We start from the raw sequence: 8931 nt of genomic DNA, 5'->3' as shown, positions 1-8931 counted from the left end.
TCTCTGAAGAGTGTGTGTGTGTGTGTGTGTATGCACAGACATAAGTGTGTGTTTGAGTTAATACATTTAAGTTGTTCTCAATTCTTTTTCTACTTATTCTGTGAACAGATAAAGACTTTCTGCAGGGATGGTTTTACTTCAGTTCCAGTCTGTACTACATCTCTCCTGAAACAAAGAGCTGGAGTGAGAGTAGACAGAACTGCAGAGAGAGAGGAGCAGATTTGGTGACAATAAACAACAAAGAAGAACAGGTATGTGTGCGTGTGTGTGTGTGTGTGTGTGTGTGTGTGTGTGAAAGAGAGAGAGAGAGAGAGAGAGAGAGAGAGAGAGAGAGAGAGAGAGCGAGAGAGAGAGAGAGAGAATCATGAATAGAAAATTGGCCTGGATGCAGAGAAGTGGTTTATTAAAGTGAACTGAGGTCTCAGAGGACTGGATCAGTCATTGGCAGTCAGAGCCCTAAGAGCAAAGACATTATCCAACACAAAGACAAAGACTCAACAATAATCAAGACAGACAGGAGTGTTATAGGGACTTGATTATACAGAACAAATGTGAGTGATGATTAGTTAACCAAATAAGTCAATTATTTCAGCAAGCATGAGAAGATGAATGCTGATAGATGGATGCAGATGAGATGGCATAAGAGAGACTAAAGAGAGAACTACATAAATATAATCTTATTTCAAACTGTTAACAAAGTCTGTGTTGGTACAAATTTTAACAGTCCATGCAAAAAAACACGCTTGTGTGTGTGTGTGTGTATTTGTGTGTTTTTATGTATTGTCATGTATTCTCAGACACACTGCTCTATCTGAATAACTAAATGTTAATTTTGTGATCATCATCAGGAGTTTGTTAATAGACTGTGGAGGATGAGTCAATCAAGTCTTTGGATTGGTCTGACTGACAGAGACACAGAGGGGGTGTGGAAATGGGTGGATGGTACAGCACTGAGCACTGGGTAAGAGATCACTGAATTTAACTCTGGTCATGAGACAGTTATTGACTCTTAACCCTCAGTCTACTGTTCAGTATGAGAAATACATTAAACAGACTGATTCTCTGTGTTATTTCAGGTACTGGGGTGAAGGGGAGCCTAATAACCGTGGATTCTTAAGAGATGAGAACTGTGCTCTTCTTGACAGACCTGACGCTTGGAATGATGTATCATGTGACGACAAAATTAAATATATTTGTGAGAGGAAAATATCAACACACAATTAGACAAATTTAAGTACACACCTTTTCTTCTCATGAACTTTTCACAGTTTTTGCTTTTGGGCGGGAAAAAAAAAAGAAATAAGAATAATGGTATTTATATGCATTAATATCTGCAATTCATGTTTTATTTTATATTCATATATTAGTTCTAACAAAGTTAAAGACATTTTGTCGTTGTTGTTGTTGTTGTTGCTGTTGTTGTGTTCTTGAGAGTTCTCTCTTTTACTTCAACTTTTTTTTCTAAAATTGTTGTCATGATTGCTGTGACTCCGCAGAGATGTCATTAAAGCTTAAAAACTTGATTTACAACCATTTATAACTGCATTTACTGATTATAAATCACCTTCACCAAGTCTTACAATGTCTATGAATTCTTCACATTGTCCAGTTATTCTACAGGTCCACAACATTCCACAATGACCACATGCTAAAGAAACACACACTGAAGACACAGTGTTAACTAGACTGTGTGCTCTGTTTAACAAAAGAACAGAGGAAACAGGTTGTGGGCCTCTTTATTAATTCAAATCTCAAGAAAACAACTAACAACTAACCCTAACCCTGTGATAAAGAATTAATTATGTCATTATCACGGGAAAACAAAGTTTTGTTATTTCGTGATCTTGAGAAAAATAACATGTTATCACAAGAAAATTAAAATGTAAGGGTGATTCTTCAACTATGGTCATTTTTGTGTCCCTGACAGTAATAAGAAAAACAAAAGAACATTTCTACATTTTTACTTTTATCACACTTACTTCACACCAAGAGGAACTTCTAATAAATAAATAATAGCTCAGTCATTCATTTTACTATGTGATAAGAGGCCTTCTATGTATGGTTTTTACTATATTGCCTTCAATCCTGCTTAATTTTGAATTTAATATTTAAATAATGTGGAGTTCAAATACACATTGGACATTAATGCCTATTTTAACAAAATATACTACGTATAGTAATATTTCTTCACATTTTCTTGTATTTTTCATAAAAAGAACACCTGTCCCTTGGGTTCACTGTCATTTCCACCACACTGTACAAAACAGAATTCTAGGATCATGTTTTAGGGTTTGTATACTTGGTAACCATAGCAACAGCCACTCAACAAGGGAACATGTGGCTGGAGGAAAGAGTGACCTCTAGAGGGGGTAAGAGGAAAAATCAAGGTAAATATGAGTTAAATGGGGAATATGTTTATTGGGTGTTATCTCCAAACAGCTCATATTCCATATGAATGTTAAAACAACTGGCCAAATTTCTGTTAATATTGGGGGTTTTTTTGTGTGTATATTTAATGCTAATTTTAAAACTGACTTAACAGGCTAAAATATCATGAGATTTTGAAAAAATATGGCAACAGTCATTTCCACAACAAAAAACAATGATTTAATATTAGAGTGAAATATATATTATATATTTCACTCTAATATATAATAATATAATATAATATAATATATCTAATATATATATTTCAATAATATATATATGAAATATATATTATTCTTTAACAAAATCATGGACCAGAAATGGACCATCCAGGTGGATAATGGACATTTATGCACTCTGCAATGCTTTAAAATGGGCTTATGATTCCATATCCTACTTGGGAACTGAAAACTCTTGTGGTTTGTAGCCTTCCTGGAAGCACTGTTCCATGTTGCCCCTCCATGTCGTTCCCTGACCACAGTCATGTGAAATTACTGTGACTTTATACAGGTAATCCACTGTGATAGATACAACCACTGTGGCAGACTGGTCTTGATACAGGTAATCCACTGTGACATATAGGACCACTGTGACAGACTGGTCTTAATACACATAATCTAATGTGACAGATAAAACCACTGTGACAAACTGGTCTTAATACAGGTAATCAACTGTTTGAGCTCCTTGGACCATGAGAGAGAACACAGGGTTTTTGTTTGTTTCAAATAAATGTAATCACCTGGTCAGGAATCTGATCATCCAGGACTGAATGTGAGTAAACCTGTTACTGCTATAGAGTAAACAGACCAGTGTTACTGTCATTCCACTATACCTTACGCACAGCAAGTACCTCAAAATGAGGGGGCACCTGGATTTGAACCTGGGACCTCTTGATCTGCAGTCAAATGCTCTACCACTGAGCTATACCCCCACATGCACAGAATGACAGCAACATAATGAGGACTAGTATGAGGTGTTATAATACTAAGCCGGAGTAGAGAGTGTTTCGTTATCTAGGCGCCCAGGACCGGATAAAAGAGAGCATATTGTTATAGAGCAAAAAGACCAATGTCAGTTATAGCAAGAAGCTGAAAAAATAGAGGGCAGCAAGCAGATCTGAACCAGGACGATTGTAACCCTCAATCACATGCTCTACCATTCAGCTACACTGCTTTCACTTCTTATAATGGTCAGCATGGAGCAGTTTCTACAAGTTCGCAGAGACTCTGGAGAAATCAGGCCAAGAAACCATGAGCAAATTTAAAACATTACCTTTTGAGGTAGGTTGTCATCAATATTGACACCTGGAAAGAGCAGTATATGCTGTTAAATATTCTATACAAAGTGTGACTGGTATCTGCTTCTAGCACATTCTATATAAAAATTTGGGGAGGAGTATCTTGTAAACATACTATACATAAAAATATTTAATTTCACACCTCTTTATTTAAAACCTGTATACTGTCTTATAGTAGCATGTGGCATCATTAGAAATGAATGATTTAACATGGAGGAGATGTATAAGTGTACAGGTGTCAGCACACTGAGCTGGGAAAACTGGCCACCATTGCCACAGCTGTCTTTCTGTTGTGTTACCCTCTTTGACTGTCATACTATGTGGAAAGATATAACTGAAAGGGAGCTACTCTGTTTTTCAGGCCTTCCAGTCTGAGCAGGTCGCTGCAAATCTAGAGGTGAACACTTACGCTCTGGAAAACGCAAGATGGCTGCCTGAGCTTCAGCAGGACCATGGCCCAAAATCAGTTCCCTCAAATTTCTCATTCTATGAAATTTCATATCGCAGCCTATAGGCAGGAACGTCGGTGCACAGATGAACTAGGGCCAATCAAGAATGTGTCCAAGATGAGGGATTAATGGTGTAAGATGCATTCAGTACTGGTGACAATATGACTGCTAACAAGCAGCAACTCGCTTAATTTATGATGTTATATTCAAGCAGTATATACCAAGCAAGCCAGGTAGGTATGACATTAAATGAGCGTCACATATGTGGGTAGTACAAACAACAGTAATGTGCATTAAGTAACAGAATGTACATGAACAACAGTCATGTGCATATGTATGAGGGTAATGCAAATGAAACAAAACAAAACAAGACAAGACAAAAGAACTCATGTGCATCACATATGGGAATGGGAATGGAAGTATGATTATTGAACAGTAGGTAATTGTAGATGTGAGCAGTGTGTAATAACAGTCTGTAGAGCAGGAGTAGTGATGCATAGCAGGTGAGACTGCTGGTCATTTGTTCATGAGGGTGATGGCATGAGGGAAGACACTGCTCCTGTGTCTGGTAGTCTTGGTACACAGGGTTCTGTAGCGCCTACTAGAGGGGAGGAGTTGAAAGAGGTCATGTCCCAGGTGAGAGCAATCTGTAATGAGCAGGGGAGCACCAGTGATTCTTTCTGCTGTCGTCACTGTTCACTGCAGTCTGTTTCTATCCTGTTTTGTGGCTGCACCAAACCAGACCGTGATGGATGTGCACAGGACAGATTCGATGACTGCAGTGTAGAACTGCCTCAGCAGCTCCTGTGGCAGATCAAAGTTCCTCAATTGCCACAGAAAGTATATCCTCTGCTGGGCCTTTTTGAGGATGGAGTTGATGTTGCACTGCACTGTGCCACCAAGTCAAATTCCTGTGTACATTGCACATTTGGCAAATAAAGCGATTCTGATTCTGATAACAAGACTGCACTTGTCTGTATTTGAAAAACTAACATTTAGCAATGCAAAATTAGCCCACAAACCACTTACGGCTACTTATGTGTGCAGTGTTTAGTTGGTAGTTCAGGACATAGCACTAACATAATGTGTTTTACTGAACATGTGTTGCGATCACGTTGTTGACTTGAGCATTAATATTGACTAATTAATTCACGAACTAGCCAGCTATACTGTTGCTAGCGAACGTTTGTCGGTTTTCTAATTCATAAGCTTTATTACCAACAATTTGTTTAGAACATGGTTGCAGATCTGTGACGGCGTGCGTTTAAAATCTTCGTATTGAATATATAGCGTGGTCTTACAATGCAAATGATATGGGTTGCAAAATAAACTGTACAAACTCCTTCAGCCATTTTGTAGTCTTTTTCACCGTCGTAACCATTGAGGGATCTGGAGCAAAAACTACACATCTTGGTAATTAGTCTCAACCGGCGAGAAGCAGACGCACAAATAGGTAAGCAAGTTTGTTTTGTTAACGTAACTTATATCTGAAAAATAGTTGGTAAATTTAATTTTAATAACAGACTGATATTTTAACGTTTTAATCAGACGTATATAGTGTTTCAGTAGGCAATGCTTGAGATTCCCATTAGACTGAGTTTGCTTGCCGGTTGCTTGTATAAATTCAGAACTACGTGCTACCTGGAGAATATATGAAAGGAAGTTCAAGTTCACCAAATCCCAGTCAAAGGAGTTGAGACGGCATGAGGATAGGATAGCAGAGAAGCTGCTGCAGTAAGAGGAGTGAAAATTACATTACCTGTGGTGGGTGTTAGAGGGAAAAGTAAAATGAGAATGTAGTCAGACCACCTTTTGCAGTGACTGATCATGGCCAATCACAGCCCATTCCTTTGAGAGGCTAGAGGAAATATTCAACCAGATGTCCAGACCTAGCATGGCTTCAGGCATTCAGACTTTGTCGCTGAGAGGGACTGCTGACATCTTTAGTGTTTCAATATTATTTACGCTGTATAACTGGCAACACTGATGAACAGTTTAACGCAGATCAGTGAGTTTTATAATGGTAGGCATATTGTCCAAAATATGAAGCTATATTTATTTTACACTGAATTTCTCTCTTGTGATTGAGTGCACTAGCTGTTTTGAAAGTTGTTAACTGTTTGGAGTGTATTCAGCTTAGCTTGCGGAAATGAGCTACAATATGTATATACATTCACTGACCGCTTTATTAGAAACACCTACCTTGTACACACAGCTTCTTGGTGTGCAGTTACAGGCTATGGCCCATCTGATGCACAAACTGTGTTAGCCATCCTCAAGCCCCTGTGGGGCTCATAGGAATAAGCACATTAAAAGGGACACCCCCCCCTTTTATTATTTCTTTGTTATTTGTGTGTTTGTGAACGTAAGTTTATTGCATACGATTTTGATGTAACTTTTGTTCTTTTTAATATATGTATTTGAGCAAGGCTCAGACAGGCACCTGTGACATCTCTAGTGAGATGGGGGCGCACTAGACTGGTCATGTTGAAAAAAAGATGCGCGAGAGTAGAGAGAGCGGGAGAGAGAGAGAGAGAGAGAGAGAGAGAGAGAGAGAGTTAGCTTGAAAACAGTGTGTTGCTGTGCGAAAAGATTATTAAAAAGTTTTCCGAACATCACGTACGCCTGGCGAGTCCCTCACCAGTGATAAATCTCTGATCACAGGCCTGCGACTTTTCCTTACAGGTCGTGGAGTATTTGCCACAGCTCCATTCCGTAAAGGGGATTGTGGAGTATAGAGGAGAGTTGATTGATTTGAAAGAATCTCAGAGAAGCAGGAGGCTCTACCATAGTAAATATACTGTCTTTATGTTTGACTTTAAGTGGAGAGGAAAAATATGGTGGTAAGTAGCCCATCATTCAATTAAGAACTCTTAGCTCCATTAATGCTGTATGAGTCAATTAACATATTAGTCATGTTCTTTTCTTTCCTCTTGTTTTTCCAAACAGTATTGATGCTGCCAAGGATGATGGCTCCTTTGGAAGGTTGGTCAGTGATGACCATAAACATCCTAATTGCCGAATGAAAAAAACCGAGGCCAATGGAAAGCCATATCTTTGCCTTTTTGCTCTGATGGACATAAATCCTGGAGAAGAAAGTACATATGATAATGGAGGGATAAACTTGCCATGGCAAAAAACAAAGGTTGGTTATTTTCTCTAACAAAAGAGCAACTTTGACCTCTAAATTGATGACAGAAAGAAATGCATAAGAGAAATGTTTGCATCAAACGTACATTTCTTATATGTCATAAATTCATACATCGAATATCCTTACTGGGCCTGGAGAAGGAAATTGCACATGATGAGAAATGATTCCAACTTGCAGTTAAACTCATGTTTGCAGATACCTGAAGGGGAAATGCCAGGTGGTGAAGATGCTAAGTACTCCAGCGGGGAAATTGCCCTGAAAGCATCTACGAGTGTTGGACTTACCAAAGCCAAACCCCCAGCAGTCATGGAGAAGGTAAGTGGATATGATGAGAGATACTATTTCAACTTGGAAATGCACTGATGTCATTGGTTCTACTGCAGTACAATGGCTTTAGCATATTGTATAGATAGCTTAAAGCCAGAAGTTGACAAGAATGGTTTTGACCAACTTGACGGTTTAGCTCTTCTGAAGGAACAGTACAGGAAGAGTGAAGTTTGCTCCATGAAAAGAGTGCCAAGGGTGTGATAAATAGTTAGATAGAATACCCCTCACGTTGTCCCCACTCAGTCTGTTCCAGCTAAGAGTGTGTGTGAGCCCATGTCAAGATGAAATGGGAAGTTTTGTGAGAATGAAGTCCCCTGTAGACACGTTCATTTGACGTGTGTGATTTGTCCTCACACCATATTTCTTGGACAAAAATATGTGTGTATCTGTGTGGCACAGGCTCTAAAGAGACATTACAGACTGTAGAGATTTCAAAAAGAACCATCTGTAGCATTACCCAGTTGTGCACAACCAAAGTGATATAAAGATAGCTTGGGTTTTTCTTAACTTATATCAGTTGATAGCATGGTATTATTGAAATCTATTAAAAATGGTAATATTTTGAGTCCTCTCAATGTGATATTTAACCACACTCACAGGGCACAGCGAAATTGCTGGTTTCTGTATGCTAGGTAATGGTTATGGGAGCAGTACCACCATTGCCACCAGTTCAGCATCCCACAAGCATACATTGTGTAGTGTTTCCATTCCAACCTGAAGGACTTTAGCTTTATAGTCTTAAAGTCAGCTCTGTTAATGGAGGGCCTCTATTTTTAATCTATGATTTCAGATTTCCAAAAGTGCTTGCATTGGAGCAAGAATCGAACCTAATCCATCTGAATCTGATCAAGATGACATTCCTGTACCAAGGCTGAGTAGGACCAAACGTGTCTTTGTAAGTTGTGCAGCTGAGATTCATACGTCAGCACACAGATATATTTGTTCTTTAAACAGAATAAACATATTTTTGCAAGTAATTGCTTGAAATCGAGATTAAAAATGTAACTGGTCAGTTTGAGGTCACTATTATATCTAAGAGGGAGGTAGGACAGATACCTCTGGTTATATTTGTAATCATGTGCCGTTAATTTATAGGTGAATGAAGGAATTCCAGAAGACTGATTAACTCTTTGAATCAACATCAGACAGTGGAGAGGAATTTGTCGCTCAGTCTAGCAAACAGAGTAGCCCAGACTGTAGTACAATCCTGGAATAGCCAAAGCGGAGAGGGAACTCTTCTGAGTTGATAAAGAATCTACAAAGTCCACCCTTCCCTGACA

General features: G+C 38.7%; 1 non-coding gene across 1 annotated transcript; it reads right to left on the bottom strand.

The window, feature by feature from the left end:
* Positions 1-3286: 3286 nt before the first annotated feature.
* On the bottom strand, positions 3287-3358 carry trnac-gca (transfer RNA cysteine (anticodon GCA)). Its single transcript has one exon. It is a non-coding gene; the product is annotated as a tRNA-Cys (tRNA).
* Between the last annotated feature and the right edge of the window lie 5573 nt (positions 3359-8931).

This window comes from Chanos chanos, chromosome 11 (assembly GCF_902362185.1).
Source record: "Chanos chanos chromosome 11, fChaCha1.1, whole genome shotgun sequence".
NCBI classification, from domain to species: Eukaryota; Metazoa; Chordata; class Actinopteri; order Gonorynchiformes; family Chanidae; genus Chanos; species Chanos chanos.
The sequence above is the reverse complement of the archived record's forward strand: the minus strand, read 5'-3'. Positions and strand labels throughout refer to the sequence as shown.